This window comes from Zingiber officinale, chromosome 3B (genome assembly GCF_018446385.1).
Source record: "Zingiber officinale cultivar Zhangliang chromosome 3B, Zo_v1.1, whole genome shotgun sequence".
Lineage (NCBI taxonomy): Eukaryota > Viridiplantae > Streptophyta > Magnoliopsida > Zingiberales > Zingiberaceae > Zingiber > Zingiber officinale.
Window position 1 is genome coordinate 33,163,163 of NC_055991.1, and position 23,645 is coordinate 33,186,807.

At 42.4% G+C, this 23,645-nt stretch overlaps 1 pseudogene; it reads left to right on the forward strand.

Moving 5' to 3' along the window:
- Window positions 1-6,953: 6,953 nt before the first annotated feature.
- Window positions 6,954-7,025, forward strand: LOC121968865 (annotated as a pseudogene).
- The last annotated feature ends 16,620 nt before the right edge of the window (window positions 7,026-23,645 follow it).

Consider the following 23,645-nt stretch of genomic DNA (forward strand, 5'->3'; position numbering starts at 1 on the left):
CTGGTTCGATCGACCGAACTTGGGGATCGGTCGACCGAACATTGATGATTCTTATAAAAGAGAGCTCGAGGTCCGAGGTTGAGCAACTGATTCTGGTTAACTTGAAGATCATCTCTGGAAGCTACTCATGTTACTGCTACTACAACTCGCAAGCAACTACATCATTCAAGTGTGGACTCACAATGGAGGAGTTGAACCGAGTCGGCCCCTACGACAACGCTAAAGAATTATGGGACTGCCTGGTGTTACGCAACCGCAAGTGCACGGTTTCATCGTCAGTAATAAAAATATCGATTCCACAGGGACTGGTTATAAGCACTAGGAATCGTTCACTAAGGGTTAGCTAGACCATCAATGGTTGTGAATAATCTAGGAAAGAAAGGTCGGGGAGGAAAGTCGAGAGCTGGTAAGTCGAAGTGTCTTAGTCATGAGGAGCTCTAGGAGGTCGGTTTCGTTGTAGTGGTATTGATGTGTCACGCTCTATCCTGCACTCGCTGTCCTTTATCATGCAATTGCCGGAAGCCAAAGCGGCTATCCTTAAGTACCGGAGTAAAGAAAGATCCTAAGAAGTCCTGTCACTGTTTACCCCTGTCACTAGGGCACCTCGGTAAATCTTGAGGACACGACTCTAACCGATAAGTTAGGGATAGCGGTTAATGATTAAGTTTGGTCTCTTTCTTCCTTGAGGAGAATTTACCTCTCCCTTCAAGGAAGTACCCTAGACGTCCGTGAACGGGTTACCCTTGTCACTAGGACCCCTCGGGTGTACGATCTAGGAATAATCCCACTACAAGGTTAACAAGTTCTACGCAATCAAGCAATTGAAACAAAGTATAAAAGATCATCTAACAAGTGTAAGTACAATACGAGTTTCACATCAAACCGAACCACAACTACTCCCTAATCCTAGAACAAAAGATCTACTCCATAAGTGTCAGAGAAATACCCAAAGGCATAGCGTATACAAACATACAACCTTCAGATACGGAGAAGGAAAGAGAGAATATGCTTATCCTATGTCGATGAGTGGCCTTCGGATCCAATCCTCTGCTTCTGGAGTCGATATGGTGGTGGAATATCGCTGGACGGAGGTCCAAGATGGCGTGGGATGACTCCAAGATGTTTCTCCAACTGTCGGCTCGCTTCCCGGCGCTCCCCCCTAGAGAAGAGGGGTTAAAACCCTTATATAGGCTAGGGTTGGCTGCGGTGACACGGTCGTGCAGGGATTGCACGACCGTGTTCATTTCCTCCTCTGATGATGTTGCACGGTCGTGCAGGGTTGCACGGCCGTGTGGTGTCTGGCCTTGGTCCCTGCTGTACGGTCGTGCAAGGGTGCACGGCTGGGCACTTCCTGGTCTCGGTCTCGAGGTGGCACGACCGTACAGGGTTGCACGACCGTGTGTTGAACTGTAGCGGTCTCGATAGCACGGCCGTGCACTGCTCCCCCTCTGTCTGGTCACACGGTCGTGCCAAGAGTGCACGATCGTGTTCTTCGGCTTGTTCCGATGCGTTGGAAATCGTCGTTTTCACTCCGAAAGTTGTTCCTATTAACACAAAACCAAACAAAAAGCAGATATCTGAACAAAAGATTATATATAATGAATATAAGATGAAAGAGGCAATTATGCAATAAGTATATATGCATAAAGTACGTGAACATGCGCTAAAACGTGCGTAAATGATCATAATATATGCGCACATCACACCCCCCAGACTTGATCCTTTGTTTGTCCTCAAGCAAAATGCCACAAACTATGTGTCCTGAGTTCCTGCAGTGTTTCATAATCCTTAGTACATTCGTCTAACTTTATCAACTAGTTTCATTGATAAGCATGACTGTCGAGTAACCTAAGTATGACCTAATCATAAGTCCTTTGTGCTCGGTGCAGTAAGTAGGTCAAACTCTTTAAGTTTCAATTCTTTGTCCTAATTAAGTCGTCATACAATTTGAGTTCCTAATGTTCCCGGTGATAGGCACTTACCTGCCACACACTTGGTTCATTTTCCTTAGTTTACACAAGGTCTCAAAGGGTACTTCTCGGAATCAAGAGAAACATAACATTCATTTCCCCAGTAACCTAACTCGGTCTCAAAGGGGTGAATTGTTAGTTTCCACTCACGACAACTATTTTTTATCATTTTTTTCATATATATAATTTTTTTTTGGGTGCTATAGATGTAGCACTTATTACACATGCGATGCATATGCTGGGATTCAGATTTTTCCAAATGAGCTTCCATGATCCGAGGTTATCCAGTAACCAAAATGTAAGAAAGGAATCACCATGGGAACAAAAGTACTAAACAATTTGGATGAATCATAACTATTTCAAAAGTATATCCACCATTTAAGCTTAAGTACTTAAGTGTAGTGAAAATAAGGTCTTTAAAGTTAGGCCAAAACTTATACCGAACTCTATACAATACTTAGCTTATTTTATGCTACTTAAAAATAGAGGAAGAAGATACACCAAATATACTAACACCATCTGGAAACTCAAGAACTAAGAAAATGCTAGTTATTTTGCTATCGGATAAGTAGCAGAAAAAGTAGACGGTTAATGTTCTCGAATATGCCACAAAATTAAAGATAGGAAAGAAAAAATACAAATGAGTTGCAAGCAGAAACTAATAAAATGTAAATATAATAAGACTAAATAAAATAAAGCAAATAAAATATGCAAAAGCAGGTAAAGTATGCAAAAAACAAAAGAAAAACAAAACGAAAGACTCGACTCGACTCGACTCAGGTTGTGCAACAACACCCCCCCAGACTTAGACTTTTCATCGTCCCGATGAAATCAATACGGTGGTTGGGGTGGGGGATAAGGGGGCCCTTGATGTGAGCCAGGGAAAAATCTAGGCATACCAGGAAGATGACCAAGATGTTGATGATATTGATACAAAGCATCTACTTGTTGTCTAGTGATATCCATGTCATCCATAAAATTTCGCATCCTTTCCTGGTCAACATCATAATCCTTAACGAACCCTGTCACCTGACTATAGAAGTCCCTAGTGAACTTAAAATGGTCCTGTACCTCCCTATACTGGTCGTCAGATAACTTGAAGCGACCCTCCAACAATCGTTGTTGGGTGTTTTGCTTTTCGTGAAGGGAGTCTAAAGAGGTACGGAAGTCCGAAAAATCAAAACTAGAGGGTCCCGTGCCATATGCAAAAGAGTGTCTAGGAGGGTCCGGGTGTCCGGAAGGCTGTGGGAACCCTGATGACGAGGGCTCTTGGTGGTACTCGGGTTCTTCTGCAATGGAAGGTACATTCTCGAGGTGTATATCAGAAATCACCCAATTCGCGGGGTCGCGAACTGAAGTGCGCTCGGGGCAAAGAAGGGGGTAATGGAAAACCATTGGTTATAGGGAAAGCAAACTCATTCTCATCTCGACAAATCATCTTCATGGCAAGATAAGAATCGATGTCGATCCTGTCATTACCATGAACTACCTCTAATCCATCAAGTGCACAACCTAGATTGAATGCTACTTGGGTGATTAATCCTCCAAACACTATCATCCCCGAAGATGCCTTAGTTGCCTTCCACAGAGTTTGCAAGAAATGAAACCCCGAATCAAAATCAACTTTATTCAACATCGCCCAAAGAGAATAGAGTTCTGTCTTCTTAACCACCCCATCGTTCTCTCCTCGACCAAAGATCATTTTACACATCACTCTGTGAAGGTATCTAAAGGTCGGGTTTTGCATCTGGGATGCTTAGGCTCTAGAGGGATCATAAGGGTTTTATGATCTGGTAATCGACGTCCAAAATTCATTCCATTTAATACCACTATCAAATCCACGTGAACCACCAGTAGGTAACCCAAAACAATAATTGAAGTCACTAAAAGTCCACCGAACTTCTTTATTCATCATTCTAAAAGTTATGCCCCCTGCGTAGTCGTCCTCAGAAGGAAATCTAACATCTAACAAGCTCAGAAATTCAAGAACTAGGAGGGGGTAAGTTGGTGCATGAGCGTATATTATATCATTCCAATATAAAGCACTTATCATCCAATCTATGTCCTCCCTAATTCCTAGCACATCCATAGTAGTGAGATCCATATATTTAGTGCATAAGATTTTCCTGGCGACAAGAATATCGTATCTAGCTTTTTGCTCATGATTTCTAAAAATAATATTGAACTCGTTTTCGTTACCTTCGTCGCGTGTCACCCGTTTTCCTTTGCCTTTTGAAGCAAGAGTCTTCCCTTTGCCTTTGTCGCCTCCCGGTGCGTCTCCTCTGCTAGATCCATCACTTCCTCGACGAAGCCTCTTCAAGATCCGTGACATGGTGCACGACTTTGAGGTGTTCATTATGGAGGTGGATCTTGAGAATGGAAATAGTGAGGAGAAGGAAGGGAAAATGGGGAAGTTGCTTCTCTCTTTTTGGACTTGTGGCTTGAGGAGGTTTTAGATCTAAGTGTAGATCTAGGCAAAAGTGAGCTCTAGAGGTGGGAAATCAGGGGGTGGTGAGGTGTAGTGGAGAGGAGAAGATTTTTGGGAGAGGGGGAGATGGAAATAAGGTTTCTTGGAAGAGGGGGCGGTGTGCACGGGTTGAGCCACGGCCGGGTCAAAGGGGACGCTGCACGGGCGTGCAAGGGTGCACGACCTCCTTCTTTCTCCTCCCGGCTGATGTGGCACGGTCATGCCGGTTGGCACGACCCTTGTCTTCCTCTTATCTGTATGAGCCGCACGACCGTGCAGTTGGCACGGCCAGGGTCTTTCTCCTCTCTGGCAGGGCTGCACGGCCGTGCCAATTGGCACAACCCGTGCCTCTCCCTTCTCTGCACAAGCCACACGGCCATGCAGAGTTGCACGACCCGTGGCTTTAGTCTCCATGTTGGCTCCACACGGCTCAAAGTGGTTCGTTCTTCGTCATTTCAACTCCTCCATCGCCTCCATGCCCATGAAAAGCACTCATGGCCAGCTCTTGGAGGCTATACACATCTTGAAAATGGAATACCCAAAATAAAATACCAGACTAAAACTCACTAGAGAAATAGAGTGACAAAAAGGAATGACGAACTGAAAAAATGAAAAATAAGAAAAAGGAAAAAATAAGAAAAAAAAACTCTTGGGTTGCCTCCTAAGAAGCGCTTGTTTTAGGTCCTTAGCTCGACCCCGTTTCCGTTAATGCAGACTAAACCCGTGGAAGGAAAGCTCCCCACCTAGGGTTAATGCTCCAGCCTGCGCCTTCAGTTTCGCTAGTGCAGGACAAATGTATTTTGTGTTGTTTGCTGGAGGAGAATTCTCATAGGAATTGCACTCCTCGATTTTGTGCATGTTTATCTTGCGAGAATGTCCCTGAAGGGAGAAGTTGCAGATGGAGGAATCTGATAAATCAAACTCGATCTTTTCTTTACCGATCTCCAAGGATAGCCTGTGACTTTTTACATCGATGATGGCTCCGACTGTGGCAAGGAATGGTCTTCCAAGGATGATCGATATCTTAGGGTATTCCTCCATGTCTAAAATAATGAGATCTGTGGGAACTATACACCCACCCACTTCAACTGGCACGTCTTCCACTACTCCCATCGGATATCTGCATGAATGGTCCACTAATTGAAGTGTCATAGTGGTCAATTTTATGTTATGGAGGCCCAACTTCTTGCACAAGGAGTACGAAAGCAGGCTGACGCTGGCCCCCCAAGTCGTAGAAAGCTCTTGGTATGAGTTCACGACCAATTCTGCACGGTATGGAGAAACTTCTTGGATCCTGAAGCTTTGGTGGAGAATTCGCCATAAGGAGAGCGCTACAATTCTCTGTTAATGTCACGGTCTCGAAGTCGCCCTTCTGCCTTCTGCTAGATAATATTCCCTTTAAAAACTTTGCGAACTTCGGCATTTAGTGCAGCGCATCTATCAGTGGTACTTCTATGCAGATTTCTTTGATCTTCTTTAGGAACTGGTTTAACTCTTCGTCTTTCTGGGATGCTATAAGCTTCTGAGGAAAAGGGATCGTCTGATTCTATGGGGCAGCTTGAGGAGTTCCTTCAACCTTTTTAGCAGCCACTTCTCCATCCTTGTTTTGAGTCTGATTGGGCAGTAGGAGATAGGGCTCTTTCTCCAAGTCAAGCTCCTTTTGAGTGGTGATCTGAGGATCTCCCACAGTACGTCCGCTCCTCAGTTTAATGTGGTTGCAATGTTCCACTGTATTTAAATCTGGTTTCCCTGGGAATGTGCCATGTGCTCTCGAGACGGACTGAGCTATCTGAGCTATCTGGCTGTCTTGCATTTTCTGGTGTTTTTCAGAGTTTTCCAACCTCTGAGTCAGTTGTTTGATCTCGTTTCTCATCTCCTTTTGCTCTGAGAGAGCTTCCTCATGCATCTTTTCAATTCTGAACAGTTGTGAGAGCTACTACTGTTGATAGGTCTATTGCCTAGATTAATGGCTTTGTTGCCCAGGCTAATAATTCTGATGTGCTGGTCCTTGATCCTGATTATTTTGGCATGAGAAATTGGGGTGATTCCTCCATCCAGGGTTGTATGTATTGGAGTACAGATTATTTTGCCTCTGATTGTAGCTGGTTATTGCATCACACTGCTCAAGTTGGTTCATCTGTGCCTGTATTGGTCCAAAAGGGCAAGTGTCTTGAGCATGATCCGTACCTCCACAAGTGTCGCAAACACATGCTATTGCATTAGATGTGTGGCCTCCCATTGCATCAAATTTCTTGGTCAGAGCATCCAGCTTCGCAGACATCAGTGTAGCTGCATCTACGTCGAATTTCCATGACGCTTTAATTGGATTCCCCGTAAAAGAGTCGTTGGATCTTTCAGATGCCCATTGATGGTGGTTCTGCGCCACATTTTCTATGATCTCTTCGGATTCATCGAGGCTTTTGTTTATCAGTGCTCCTCCTGCTGCAGAATCAAGAGATAACTTCGTGTGACAATTTATCCCATTGTAGAAGGTGTGCAGAACCAATCATTTTTCAAGGCCATGATGGGGGCACTGTCTCAGCATATTCTTGAATTTGTCCCAAGCTTCAAATAATGATTCTGAGTCTATCTGTTTGAAGCTGGCGATTAGGTTCCTCATGTGAGTGGTTTTGCTGGGTGGGTAGAACTTATCCAAAAACTTCTGCTCACACTGCTCCAGGATGATATGCTGTTTGCTGGAAGCGAGTTCAGCCATTGCTTGACTCTGTCCTTCAAAGAAAACCCGAAGAGAAGTAGTCTGACTGATTCTGGAGGAACCCCATTTACCTTCATAGTGTCACAGATCTTGTAGAACAACTCTAGGTGGTGGTTTGGGTCCTCATGTGGTCCTCCTCCGAATTGATTTTGCCGGACCATATGGATTACTGCGGGCTTGATTTCAAAGTTGTCGACTTCAATTGGCGGTCGGGTGATGCTGGACTGAACTCCTCGTGCATACAGTGTCGCGTAATATTTTAGCAATTTGTCGACCATTTTTGAGGATTCTTCCGCTGCTTGGAATGCCTTCTGTAGATTTCTTCTCCTCCGAAAGGTTCTGTCAATCTCTGGATCAAAGGGTAGTAGCTTTCCTGAAAGGTTAGCTCTACGCATGCAATAATAAGATATGAAATATGATAGCAGAATAGAAAATAACAAAAGAAAAAAAATGAATGCAAAAACTAAGAAAGGAAGAGAAAGCGAAAGCCTAGTCTAATCCAATATGATTTTGCTAATGTTATCGACGCAGTCCCCGACAACAGCGCCAAAAACTTGTTACGCAATCGCAAGTGCACGGTTTCATCGTCAGTAATAAAAATATCGATCCCACAGGGACTGGTTATAAGCACTAGCAATCGTTCACTAAGGGTTAGCTAGACCATCAATGGTTGTGAATAATCTAGGAAAGAAAGGTTGGGGAGGAAAGTCGAGAGCTGGTAAGTCGAAGTGTCTTGGTTATGAGGAGCTCTAGGAGGTCGGTTTCATTGTGGTGGTATTGATGTGTCACGCTCTATCCTACACTCGCTCTCCTTTATCATGCAATTGCCGGAAGCTAAAGCGGCTATCCTTAAGTACCGGAGTAAAGAAAGGCCCTAAGAAGTCCTGTCACGGTTTATGATTATGGCCCAATTTTGTCGCGAATTGGGCATCAAATGATGTATACCAAACCTCTCCTACACTAATGTAGCATAGGAATGACTCGGGTCGTCCGCCAACGAAAGTAACGATAGGATGGTAAACTTAGGATCGTATGCTATTTCTATTTCTTGGGGTTTTCAATATAGAATTGGGGTTTTGGATTTTAATTCTAAATTTAACAAATTAAAAGCAAGACAAGTAAGAAATTACTCTAATGCGGAACGAAATCTAACCAGGTGCAAATAATTAATCCACAACGCATTGTCACTCTACACTATGGATTAACCATCAACACACTTAAACTAAGGAACAAAATGACAAAGCATTAAATGAAACCTAATCTAGTAATTGAAAGACAATACACGTAAAGAAAACTATATCTATCCTAACTAACCATTGGAGATTTTCCTACATCGCATTGTCACGCTACGATACAAGATTATCTATCAATGGGCATAACATGAAATAAAGCATTAACGAAACTAAGAATATAATGAAGCCTAAAGCATGAATCAAAACCTAAACTAATCTATCCTAATTGCATTCAATCAAAACTAGAACTTAACTAAATTGAAAGAACAAGACAAAACAAGAATTAAACAAACTAAAATACATCAAATTAAACCTAACTCTTGGTTGAAGCAATTCATCGAACACATTGTAGGCGTGAAACTAATTAAGCATAATTAATGCAATTTAAACATGAAAGATCAAATTAGCTACAAGCATTCAACAATAAGCATCAACACAAGCAAATTGACAATAAACATAAGAGAAACTAAGAAAATTTAAACTAATCCAACCACAATCCACACTTCAATTCTCAAATACCAACGACTATCTCCGCCGTCACACGAAGACCCGACTCCGAACCCCGAAAGTCGGTGGACAGTGCACAATCTGCTGGTGGCTGCAAACTTCGCCAACGACAATGGATGAGACGAATCTTCCACCGAAGAACCCCTTCGCTGGAAGTTGGAAATGGTGGTGGCTGCTGGAAATGGTGGACTGCCGTCACCCTCTTCGTCCCCTGTCCGTCCGAACCCCAGAAGGAGAGGAGAGGTATGAAGGATGCCGGAGTGTGGAGGACACACCGGAGAACCCCTCCGGTGAGGTGTAGTTGGTCGGAACTGCTGCCGAAACCTGCTGCCGCCACTTGTGCTCTGCCGTCGCCGCTGGAAACTGAGAAGGAGAAGTGGGCTGTGGTTGGCCGGCCAGCGGCAGTGCAAGCAAAGGAATAGAGGCCGCCGGCCGGAGAAAGAAAGGAAGAAGAAGGTGCTGTGGAGAAGCTGTCGCCGCAAGCCCTAGCCGCAAGCCCTAGCCGCTGCAGAAAATCGCGAATAGAATGGTTATCCCCGCTACTGTGCCGTGTGTGAGGAGAAGAAGAGGGTTTCTTAACGGGTTCCGGATCTTGGGTTTTGGTTGAGAAGGTAGATCCACTAAAGCTAGATCCGATTCATTAAGGTAAGGTTCAAATTGGGCTTCAAATTGGATGAATTGGGCCTTTGTGATTAGGTTTGAATTGGAGCTCTTAGAATGGGCTTGAGAAGAGTGGGCTTTAAGAGTTGAATTGTTGGCTCAAATTGGGCTCTTCTCTTGATCCAAATTGGAGATGAATTGTATTTGGATGAGGATAATCTCTATGGACGGTCCAGATCTTCCAGATTGCTTCCCTACAAATAAGATGCACAATTTTAGATAAAATGCCAGAAAATATAGGAAAAATTATCTCAACGCTCTAATAAAACTCAACTCGTAAAACATGATATAAATACGGAATTAAGCATACGAGAGAGTATAAAATGCCAAATATTAGAGCCAAAATAATGCATCAAAATACAAATTATCAACTCCCCCACACTTATTCTTGCTCGTCTCGAGCAAGTAAACAAAAGAAGAAAATAACAAAATGCATTCCCCTAGCAATTCTCAATCATATATAGAAAATAGTGAAAGAGAGTTACCTAAGATTGTCAAATTCAAATGACTAAAGCAATCATGGATTCAATTCATACACTAATTAACAAGCATGATAACTTACATCCATAATAGATAAATTGAGAATGATAACAAAATAACCTCACAAGGCGAGTGATTGTGGCTCTCCTCTCAATACATGCAATAGTGGAGCTCACTCAAGCTACTCATGATAAATGCACTACCATAAGCTTGATTTTCTTCTAATCTCCACCACTATATACATAAGAGTGCACAATAAAATAATGAAGGCATTATTTGAAATATAAGGGAAACATGAATCAAGCAAATGATAGTATAAGAAAAGAGATGAAGAAGATAAAACAAGTTATTGGTGGAAGACATGGATATAATGAAATGTTACATAGATGAGTACAATAGAACAATGCCCAAAAATATATCTCATCCAAACTTCCAAGCTAGCTTTAAAAACTCAACAAAAATGTGAACAATCTCTACTATAGCTTTTACAATAAACATCCACTCATGATATACAATAAAATCTAAATTTTGCTACAATAAAGATTATCACTAACAAAAAGTTCTACCACCTTTCACCAATACAATAAAAATGTGAACAACTCCTACTCTAGCATTTCACACTAAAATCTACACATGATATGCAATAATATCTCAATATCGCTAAAGTAAAAATTGTCACTCACAAAAATTCTACCACAAATGAATAAAAATGACACATGTCAAAGTTTTTCACAAATCTAATAAACATGTAGACAATCTCTACTATAACTTTTCAATAAAAATACCACTCATGATAGACATAAAATATATATGTTGCTATAATAAAGATTGTCTCTCTAAAAAGCTCTACCACGCACAAAGACAAAAGGGCACAACATGTTAAAGCTCCTTTTTTTTTCAAAATTTTTTTCTTCACTTTTTCATTATTATTTTCACTTCTGTTTTTTTTCCTTTTTATTTGTTTTTCATTTCTATTTTTTATTTTTTTTTTTCAACATGTTGTGCATAATTATACAACATCATCAATAGCTTAAATAAAAAGATACAAAGCATGGTTTACCTATGATGATCAAGCATGATTCACCTATGCTTTCCCTAAATTCTACTAAGCTATTTCTCTCCCCCCACACTTAAATTTTTGTCCGTCCCGGGCAAAATACTCATCATATACATCCAAAAATATCCACATCCATGAGAAGAATAGAGGGAAATAAATGAAGATAAATGGAGGAGAGAAAAGAGTGATACGATGGATGATATGAATTTTATTCAAGAAACATGTGATAACAAAAGAAATGAATAGAAACAAGTGAGATAGATAGCCTTCATAAAAATCATGCAAACCTATGATAATGTGGTCTTGAAAGAATTAAGCAAGTTCTAGAGTAGCATTAACCACAAGTGCATCACACATCAATAGGAATAATAGGCTCAAACATATCCTCACTAGGTATATCAAAAATTATCATCTCAATCTATTAACATAGAATCCATCATCAAGTTGTAATCACATGCAATCCAAGAATTCAATCATGACAATAAATCATCAAATTAGACAATCAAATTTAACTAACTTTCATAATTTCTAAAATGATAAAGAGATTGCATAGGAAATTTATTACGAAAACCTGACTAGACAAACTAAAAATGAACTACTAAGCAAAAGCAATTAAAGCAAACAAAGCAACCAAAGTAAAGAAATATATATAAGCAAAAAGGAAAAGTAAAAGTGAGATGGAACCAACTCCCCTGAAATTCTGGTGGTCGGAGTCGATTCAGTTCCAGAAGCCATTCTGGAAGTGGAATGAATGTAAGTGAAGTGAGGATCGCTCCCTCCACCATCGACTCCTCAAAAATTTTCTCCGGTGGACGAAGACGGTTCAGATGGAGTGTCCACTCCAGGAGCTTCATTATTACATAAAATGTTAGGGTTTTCTTCAAGTGGTAGAATGCATCCTTGCGTGATTGACTGCAAATGAAATATCTAAAAAATTCCTGCACACTAAAAAGAAAAGGATGCATTCCCTGCACGCATGCTGTGTGAGATGTATCAAAAACAATATCAATATAAACAGAGCATGAATCAAAAGACATGTCACATCCACTACAATCAAAATGAACTACCTCCATGGAATTTTCTAATAATTCAGCAAAATGATTGATCTTACCATCCTCAAAGGTACCCTGAGGCTCTAGAACAGTGAATGTGGCATTCTCTTGATCATGTAAAGGTACTGGCTCTGGATCAGGTTCAATCAATGGAAGTGTAACGCCCAAAAATTCTCAAAACTATTTTAGAAATATTCTATGATTTTTCTGGAATTTTTAGATATTTTTCCGGAATTTTTAGAATAGCGGAAGTAGCAAAAATAATTAGAACCGCAAAATAGCTTAGGCGGGAATCGAACCCGGGACCTCTCGGATCCGATAACTTTTAGTTAGCCTTAGTAACTAGATGAACCCAGCAGGGCCGTGCTGAAAAGAAAGGGATTCAATTAAATTTATATTGAAGTTGGGCGAACTAATTCCTAAATATAAATAGGAAAATTATTAAGTGAGGAGATTATTTTTTTTTTTATCATGACTTTTCCTCCTCAAACCCTCACCCGCCGACCCTCTCCCTTCCTCACCTCTCGGCGCCCAAGCCAAGCAAGCCTAGGGTTCCATCCCTAGGGCCATAGGAGCATCTTCCAGCAACATCAAGGATACGAGGACGCTCCTCTCCGCGAGAAGAACGCGTAGACGCGAGAAGATCATCGAAGAGATCTCTTCTCCGGGAAACCTAGCGCTTAGATCTATAAGAAAATCCAAACAGGAGGTAAGAAACCCCTCACCTGCAGTATAAGTAGCTTTCGTTTGATTGCATACCATTAGTTTAGCTATATGCAGATTTTTTTCGGCACTCAGGGTGTGTTTAAACCCTCCTCGCAAATTAGGGACCTAGTTGAGCACCTCTAGATGGGTCAGACACGTTGTTCTCCTTCAGTTGGAGGCTCTAGACGTTGTCGGGTGCCTAGAGGTGGTTTCCCTATTAGAGGGGAGAGTTGGAGCACACCAAGTGTTCGACAAAATGATTATTGTAGCTAAATACTACCTCAGATATTTTTAACAGCTCAGCTAAATGCATTAGTAGCATTTAAATCAGTATATTAGTCTAGTTTCAGCTTACATGGGACTACGGTCCAATGGGTGGGCTCCCACAGTCGCCTCTAGGTTTAGATAACCTAGCTCTAGGTTCAGATAACCTAGAAATAGCAAAATAAACAATCAGTAACTATATTCAGTATTTTATTTTCAGTGGCACTGTACTGGACCAGATGTCCATTGGGTTGGGCTCCCACAGTCGTCCCTAGGTTTAGATAACCTAGTAAACCCTACTAAATGCAGGACTTGCAAACCCGGGTCTAGCTAGGGATGCGCGCACCGTAAGTACAGTTGCCGGGCCCAAACAGCAACATGAATACTATTTTCACTTATTATGATAATAGCTTTCAAACTTGTAATCTAGTTATGTGAATATAGTTTTAGCTCAGTTTTAGTTTCAGTTTCAGTTTAGTTCTCCTAGTTGATACCATGAGATAGCTCCATGCTTAGATTTTATTATGCATGCCATGTTTCAGTATTTATGCCATGTAACTTTAGTATGCCATGCTTTAATAAATTCAGTGCATGTTTTTAAATAACATTCTTTAAAAACATGTTTGCATCGTTGCATGTTTTAGTGAGGTAGATGGTTTCTTACTAAGCTTAAAGCTTACAGATACTATTTTCCCTTATACTGCAGATAAAGGTAAAGGGAATATGGACTAGCAGAGGAAGCTGGAGGTCAATGCAGAGATGGTGTGTGTGGCAGGAACCTGGAATGAAGATCCTTAGGAAGTTTAGCAAATTAAGAACTTAGTTTTTTTCTTAAGACACTTTTATGCATTTCTAGTGGTTTAAATGCTATGAATTAATAAACCTTGCACTATGTCATGTTAGAATGCTAGTTAGTGGATATTAGAATGTTTTCCATGCATTGTATAATTGTTGTGGGAGGTTTTGGCACGAACTAGTGCTGAAATTAGAGTTTCGATGTGAAATCAGAAACCCAGATCGATCTACGGATCGATCAGAAATGGGGTAGTGCCACTGGATCGGTCAGCTGACCGATCCAGGCGCGAACAGAGAGTTTATGGATCGGTTAGCCGACCGATCTAGATGCGAACAGTGAGTACAGAAGCTCACTGATCAGTCAGCCGACCGATCAGTGAGCCACTGGATCGGTCTGCCGACCGATCAGTGTACTCCTGGATCGGTCGGTAGACCGATCCAGCCGCGTACAGTAGCGATGAAGCTTGTGGATCGGTCAGCCGACCGATCCAGGGTTTCTCTCAGTGGTAGTATCAAGCTGGATCGATCACTGGATCGATCCGACAGCCCAATCGATTCATGGATCGATTGAAATGCCTAATTACAGTTAGCAGGACATCCGAGAGGCATAGATTATCTTCCCTAGCATGTATACAACTCCTAGGTACACTTAGAATATTAAGTTCAGATTCTACAGTAATCAGTTTAGTAAAATTTTAATCAATCCAGATTTCCGCAATAGTAATTTAGCACAGCATAATGTAGCGATCGACCTCACAGCCTAGTCAGTAGGAGGCGGGTCGTTACAGAGTGGTATCAGAGCAGTTTCCATACTTCCTACACACACATCAGCATTGTACCTGCAGCTTCCAAGTAAGAAACGTCTCTCACTTTATTATGTTCTTTCTTTCATGTTTATAGATACTGTAGCATGTTGATAGATGATAACACCTAACATGATAACGATAGTAGATATATAAACATGATTGCCTTAGTTATGTATGTCCACTATGTCTTTAGAAATGGCACGAGGATGCCCAGCTAGAAGGGCACCTGCTACTGAGCCCCATCATGAGGCAGGCAGTTCAGTGCCTCCCCCAGATCTGACAGCATTGGTGGCTCAGTTACAGCAGCAGTTAGCTGAACAGCAGCAGGAGATAGTCACTCTTAGGGTTAATCAGCAGAATACTCCCACAGTCACCCCTGAACCTGACCTAGCAACCCCAGCATTTATAGAGGTTCCACCAGTCCAGCCTACAGCACCAGCAGCCCCAGTAGCAGAGGCAAAGAGGGAAGCCTATCTGATCCAATGGCAGAGAGTCAAGCCAGAGAATTTCTCAGGCAGCAATGAACCATGGGATGCTCAGGCATGGTTCAAAACACTGGAAAGCATGATGGAGCTTCTGGACTGGCCAGAACATGAGAAGGTGAAGTGTGCCTCCTTCTGTCTGACAGGAGATGCACGTATGTGGTGGGAGAGAATCAGAGCGAAGCGCCCAGTGAACCAGATGACATGGGCTGACTTCGAGAAGGAATTCTTTGAGGAGTTCTTTCACATGCGGGTCACCAACCGTCACAACGACGAGTTCACTGAGTTTCGTCAGGGCAACCTATCAATTGAGGAAGCCGTGAAGAAATTCAACAGGTTGGCTCGTCTATGCCCTGAATTAGTCAGCACAGAAAGGGAATGAATCCGGTTGATGCTTAAGATGCTGAGGCCGGAAATAGCAATGAACGTGGCTGGTGGCGTTCATAGGCCACAAACCACGGAAGAATTAGTGAGTAGTGCTCTAATCACTGAGCATTACCAGAATAGCATCAAGCAGCAGAAGCAAGTCCTCTCAGAAGTTAAAGGTCAAGGAGGCTCAGGCACTCAGAAACAGCAGGGCCACAGCTCCCATGGCTCTAACTGGAAAGGGAACTCCAGCAACAAGCGCAAACCAAGGAGTTACCCAAAAGGAGGGCCAGCCAGCAAGCAGCCTAGCTATCCAAAGTGTGCTACTTGTGGGAAATTCCATCCCGGAGTTTGTCGTAAGGGCACACGAGGATGTTTTGAATGCGGACAGGAAGGGCATATGGCCAAGCAGTGTCCAAACAAGACCAGTCTTCCTCAGCCACAGCTGATTCAGTATGGAGGCCAGCCAGCTCAGTTATATCAGATGTAGGCCGCTTTAGATGGTCCACATATCAGCCAGGGCAGATTAGAAGCCCCTCCAGCTACGACCAATGCGAGGATCTACTCACTCACCAGAGAGGACGCAGAAAATGCCTCGACAGTTGTTACAGGTCAGATTAGTATTTTACAGCAAAGTACAACTGTCTTATTCGATACTGGGGTGACCCATTCATACATATCCAGGGCATTTGCTGAGAAGTTAGCAGTACCTCCAGAGGTACTCGGTAGCCAGTTCCTTACGACGTTACCTTCAGGAGAAATTATGGCGTCCACGCACTGGCTCAGAGCAGTGCCAGTCATTATAGCAAACAGAGAACTCTTCTGTGATCTGATAGTGCTAAATATGACTGACTACGATGTCATCTTCGGGATGGACTTCTTGATCAGATACGGTGCTTCCATCGAGTGCCGTAAACAGAAAGTCATATTCCAACCTGAAGCGGAAGCACAGTTCGAATTCGTCGGAGAACCCAGGAGAAAGGCCAAGAAGTTTCTCTCAGCTATGAAGGCACAGAGGTTGATGGATTCAGGATGTACGAGGTTCTTAACACACGTAGTCAGCACCAGTCAGGACAAGGACCAACAGCTAGCAGAGGTCCGAGTCGTATGTGACTACCCAGCAGTCTTCCCTGAAGAGTTACCAGGCCTAGCACCAGACAGGGAGATCGAATTTGAGATAGAGCTCATTCCCGGTACAAATCCTATCTCCAAAGCACCTTACCGCATGGCTCCAGCAGAACTGAAGGAACTTCATGAGCAACTACAGGAGCTGCTTGACAAGGGCTTCATCCGTCCTAGTCACTCATCATAGGGAGCACCTGTATTGTTTATGAAGAAGAAGGACGGGAGTATGCGCCTGTGCATAGATTACAGAGCACTGAACCAAGTCACGATCAAGAATAGATATCCTCTTCCCAGAATTGATGACCTGTTCGATCAGCTGAAGGGAGCAACAGTGTTCTCTAAGATAGACCTTAGATCAGGTTATCATCAGGTGAAGGTTAAAGAAGGGGACATACCCAAGACAGCATTCAGGACTAGATACGGACATTACGAGTTCGTAGTCATGCCCTTTGGCGTGACAAATGCTCCAGCTACTTTCATGGACCTTATGAACAGGGTATTCAGAGAATATTTAGATAGGTTCGTTATCGTGTTCATCGATGACATCCTTATCTATTCCAGAACTCAGGAAGAACACGTAGAGCACCTGAAAACAGTATTGCAGACCCTTCAGCAGAATCAGCTGTACGCCAAGTTCACCAAATGTGAATTTTGGCTAGATCAGGTGTCCTTCCTGGGTCATATCATCTCAAAGGATGGTATCATGGTAGATCCCAGTAAGATAGAAGCTGTGAGTAACTGGAAAAGACCCAAGAACGCCAGTGAGATCAGAAGCTTTCTGGGATTAGCAGGTTACTACAGGAAATTCGTAGAGGACTTCTCCAGGATAGCCTCCCCACTGACAGCTCTTACCAGAAAGAACAGAAAATTTCAGTGGACAGAGGACTGTGAGAACAGCTTCAGCGAGCTAAAGAGGAGATTGACCAGTGCACCTATTCTGACTCTACCAGAGAACGCAGATAGCTTTGATATATATAGTGATGCCTCGAAGTTGGGACTAGGAGCAGTGCTGATGCAAGATGGCAAGGTAATCGCCTACGCCTCCAGACAACTTAAGGATTATGAGAAGAACTATCCTACTCATGACCTTGAGCTTGCAGCAGTGGTGTTCGCTCTCAAGATTTGGAGACATTACTTGTATGGAGCTCAGTGCAGAGTGTATACAGATCATCAGAGTCTGAAGTACTTCTTCACTCAGAAGGATCTGAATATGCGACAGCGCAGATGGCTAGAGCTGGTCAAGGACTACGATATAGACATCCTCTACCACCCAGGGAAAGCCAATAGGGTAGCAGATGCACTTAGCAGGAAGTCTAGTGCTACCTTATTATCTCTAGCAGCCATGTCACCACCCCTACAGAAAGAGATCACAGATTTTGGTCTCGAACTCATAGTTGGGCAGCTCTCTACTATGACCTTAGAGTCGACCTTGCTTGGTGACATCCAGACAGCTCAGTAACAGGATCCTAAAATTCAGAAAATCAAGCAAGGATTAGGAGAAACAGAAGGTGGAGAGTTCAGAATATCAGATAGCGGGGTGTTGTATTTTGGTGACAGGCTATGTGTTCCGGATCAGGAGGAACTACAGAGGAAAATTCTAGATGAGGCTCACAGGACTCCTTATGCGATGCATCCTCGTTCCACCAAAATGTACCAAGACTTGAAGAAACGATTTTGGTGGCCTGGGATGAAGAGGGACATTGCTAGATATGTCAGCACCTGTCTGACCTGCCAGAGGGTCAAGGCAGAACATCAGAGACCAGGAGGAGTTCTGCAGCCTATTCAGATTCCAGAATGGAAGTGGGAAGACATTTCTATGGATTTTATAGTGGGACTACCCAGAACCACGAATGGTTTCGACACCATCTGGGTAATAGTCGACAGGTTGACTAAATCAGCCCACTTCCTAGCTATCAGAATATCCTATTCCATGGAGCAGTTAGCTCAGTTGTATCTCAAGGAGATCGTCAGGCTGCATGGAGTCCCACGAACCATTATTTCAGATAGAGACAGTAGGTTCACATCACACTTCTGGGAGTGTGTACAGTCAGCTTTGGGCACGAAGCTAAAATTCAGCACAGCCTTCCATCCTCAGACAGATGGTCAGACGGAGCGAGTAAATCAGGTACTCGAAGATATGCTCCGAGCATGTGCCCTAGATTTCAAGGGAAGTTGGTGCAAATATCTGAGCCTAGCAGAATTTGCATACAACAACAGCTATCAGGCCACTATCGGCATGGCACCTTATGAGGCTCTCTATGGGCGGAGGTGTAGATCTCCAATCTGCTGGTATGAGAGTGGTGAACAGAAGGAACTAGAACTTCAGACAGATCTAGTAGCAGATACCACAGCAGCTATACAGCAGATCCGCCAGAGGATAGAGACAGCTCAGAGCCGCCAGAAAAGCTATGCTGATACACGGCGCAGACCTTTAGAGTTCTCAGTTGGGGATTCAGTGTTCCTCAGAGTAGCTCCCATGAAGGGAGTAATGCGTTTTGGAAAGAAGGGCAAGCTAAGTCCCAGATATGTGGGACCATACCTTATCAGCAAAAGAGTGGGCAAGGTAGCATATGAGCTAGAGCTACCTCAGGAAATGTCAGCTGTCCACAATGTATTTCATGTCTCTATGCTGAAGAAGCATACCCCAGATGCCACCCAGGTGATTGAGCCCCAGTTGGTACAGATCCGCGAAGACCTCAACTATGACAGTCGGCCTATTCAGATAATAGACCGAGCAGTTAAGAAATTACGGAACAAGAAAGTACCATTAGTGAAAGTTATTTGGCAAAGTCACACAGCAGAAGAGGCAACTTGGGAGACAGAAGCCAGCATGAGACAGAAGTACCCAGAGTTGTTCTAAGTTCGAGGACGAACTTTTTATAAGGTATAGGGGATTGTAACACCCGAAAATTCTCAAAACTATTTTAGAAATATTCTATGATTTTTCTGGAATTTTTAGATATTTTTCCAGAATTTTTAGAATAGCGGAAGTAGCAAAAATAATTAGAACCACAAAATAGCTTAGGCGGGAATCGAACCTGGGACCTCTCGGATCCGATAACTTTTAGTTAGCCTTAGTAACCAGATGAACCCAGCAGGGTCGTGCTGAAAAGAAAGGGATTCAATTAAATTTATATTGAAGTTGGGCGAACTAATTCCTAAATATAAATAGGAAAATTATTGAGTGAGGAGATTATTTTTTTTTTATCGTGACTTTTCCTCCTCAAACCCTCACCCGCCGACCCTCTCCCCTCCTCACCTCTCGGCGCCCAAGCCAAGCAAGCCTAGGGTTCCATCCCTAGGGCCATAGGAGCATCTTCCAGCAACATCAAGGATACGAGGACGCTCCTCTCCGCGAGAAGAACGCGTAGACGCAAGAAGATCATCGAAGAGATCTCTTCTCTGGGAAACCTAGCGCTTAGATCTGTAAGAAAATCCAAACAGGAGGTAAGAAACCCCTCACCTGCAGTATAAGTAGCTTTCGTTTGATTGCATGCCTTTAGTTTAGCTATATGCAGATTTTTTTCGGCACTCAGGGTGTGTTTAAACCCTCCTCGCAAATTAGGGACCTAGTTGAGCACCTCTAGATGGGCCAGACACGTTGTTCTCCTTCAGTTGGAGGCTCTAGACGTTGTCGGGTGCCTAGAGGTGGTCTCCCTATTAGAGGGCAGAGTTGGAGCACACCAAGTGTTCGATAAAATGATTATTGTAGCTAAATACTACCTCAGATATTTTTAACAGCTCAGTTAAATGCATTAGTAGCATTTAAATCAGTATATTAGTCTAGTTTCAGCTTACATGGGACTACGGTCCAATGGGTGGGCTCCCACAGTCACCTCTAGGTTTAGATAACCTAGCTCTAGGTTCAGATAACCTAGAAACAACAAAATAAACAATCAGTAGCTATATTCAGTATTTTATTTTCAGTGGCACTGTACTAGACCAGATGTCCATTGGGTTGAGCTCCCACAGTCGTCCCTAGGTTTAGATAACCTAGTAAACCCTACTAAATGCGGAACTTGCAAACCCGGGTCTAGCTAGGGATGCGCGCACCGCAAGTACAGTTACCGGGCCCAAACAGCAGCATGATTACTATTTTCACTTATTATGATAATAGCTTTCAAACTTGTAATCTAGTTATGTGAATATAGTTTTAGCTCAGTTTTAGTTTTAGTTTCAGTTTAGTTCTCCTAGTTGATACCATGAGATAGCTCCATGCTTAGATTTTATTATGCATGCCATGTTTCAGTATTTATGCCATGTAACTTTAGTATGCCATGCTTTAATAAATTCAGTGCATGTTTTTAAATAACATTCTTTAAAAACATGTTTGCATCGTTGCATGTTTTAGTGAGGTAGATGGTTTCTTACTAAGCTTAAAGCTTACAGATACTATTTTCCCTTATATTGCAGATAAAGGTAAAGGGAATATGGACTAGCAGAGGAAGCTGGAGGTCAATGCAGAGATGGTGTGTGTGGCAGGAACCTGGAATGAAGATCCTTAGGAAGTTTAGCAAATTAAGAACTTAGTTTTTTTCTTAAGACACTTTTATGCATTTCTAGTGGTTTAAATGCTATGAATTAATAAACCTTGCACTATGTCATGTTAGAATGCTAGTTAGTGGATATTAGAATGTTTTCCATGCATTGTATAATTGTTGTGGGAGGTTTTAGCACGAACTAGTGCTGAAATCAGAGTTTCGATGTGAAATCAGAAACCCAGATCGATCTACGGATCGATCAGAAATGGGGTAGTGCCACTGGATCGGTCAGCTGACCGATCCAGGCGCGAACAGAGAGTTTATGGATCGGTCAGCCGACCGATCCAGATGCGAACAGTGAGTACAGAAGCTCACTGATCGGTCAGCCGACCGATCAGTGAGCCACTGGATCGGTCTGCCGACCGATCAGTGTACTCCTGGATCGGTCGGTAGACCGATCCAGCCGCATACAGTAGCGATGAAGCTTGTGGATCGGTCAGCCGACCGATCCAGGGTTTCTCTCCGTGCCAGTATCAAGCTGGATCGATCACTGGATTATCCGACAGCCCAATCAATTCATGGATCGATTGAAATGCCTAATTACAGTTAGCAGGACATCCGAGAGGCATAGATTATCTTCCCTAGCATGTGTACAACCCCTATGTACACTTAGAATATTAAGTTCAGATTCTACAGTAATCAGTTTAGTAAAATTTTAATCAATCCAGATTTCCGCAATAGTAATTTAGCACAGCATAATGTAGCGATCGGCCTCACAGCCTAGTCAGTAGGAGGCGGGTCGTTACAGGAAGTGATTCTTGAGTTACCCCTACACTTCCTTCGTCACTGGATACATCTATGGACTCAATTGGTGGTTGAATAGTCATTGGAAGCAATTCTTGGGTCTCCCCTACACTTCCATCATCAAAAGGTACATCTACGGACTCAACTGGCTCAGCTGGTGGTGGAATAGTCAAAGGAAGTGATTCTTGGGTCTCCCCTACACTTCCATCATCAAAAGCAACGTCTGCAACACCAAGACTATCTGGAACAACAATATCATCTACAACAACATAATCAGAATCAACTACAACATCACTATACAAAATACTAGAAGAAGTATGTAGAGTAGTAGAATCAAAGTTAGGAATATCACAAACTCTACAATCCATCTCCTCGGAAGTCGATGCGGTAAGATGATCTGATTGCAACTGTAACTGTGTCGATGATTGTGTTCTTTCCTGGAATTGTGTTTCTTGATGTTGTCCAAATTGTTGCAACTGCTCAGACTGATGCTGAAGATATGACTGATAATGTTGAGACCACTCAGAATTCCCTTGTTGTATGCTCCCATGTAACAGCCACTCTCCTTACTACTACTATGAAGGCGACCGTTACTATACTACTTATACTACTAAACTGGATTTCCCTTAACTTAAAGAAAATAAACTTGTCATGATATCTGTTGTTGTTGTTTGTTTTTTCTTTTTTTTTTTTTAGCATGCTATATTACTACTAATTATTTCAGTACTGCCAACAACCAAGTCTATCAATCATACTAAAATGTATTAGCATGTTTCCATAATAGCATTTAAAACTTGTATGCATGTATATACTTGTGCATATTTCGGTCATGGCTGTACCTACAAAAAAAAACTGCATGCATAACAATTTATTACCAGCTCAACCTTTAAATGTTAATACTCTACAGTGTGCATAAGGAGAACTTCTGAGCATTTTAAAACCAAGCATTTTATCAAGCATCATCTATGCATTTAACCTTCCGAATGGTTCCCGAACCTACCAGCAGAAGACATCTGCCGACCAGTGATACCAGCAAATTATACCAAGCAAAGTAATTCCAGCAGAAAGAATACATGCATTTCTTTCAACTCATATATTGCATTTCCAGTTTAACACATGAATACTCAGCAATGTAGTAAAAGGGAAACTAAACTATGTAATTCCCACGGCCTCACGAAAACTGACAGCAATATAGATACCAAGCAGGAAAATTTTGAGCATTTCACAACAGGTTAAATCCTCCAGCAGTATCAAAAAGGCAATGCAATCAAGCGAAAAAGAAAAGAACTCTATGGTTTTAACTCCCACGGCAACACTAGGAAATTTCCAGATTTAAGCAATGCACCAAAACCGAATTTCATATAACTCAAACAATTCATATTGTACTCAACAGAACCAACGTAATTAATCAACTTCAAAACAGAAAAACAGGGAGAGCATAAAGAATCTAATTTTTATTAATTCTCCTAGTTATTTAAGAAGAAACCTAAATAATTTAACTTGCAGAAATTTAAAAACAAGGTCCCCAAATCTTCCATCACCGCCATCCACACACACATCACCAGTGTCTCCTTGTCGCCTTCTTCTATGCCATTTTAGCCTTTCCTTTATTTTTATCCATATCTGCAGTAGGAGGAAAAGTAGCATCTATAAGCTAAAAGCTTAGTGAGTGCTTT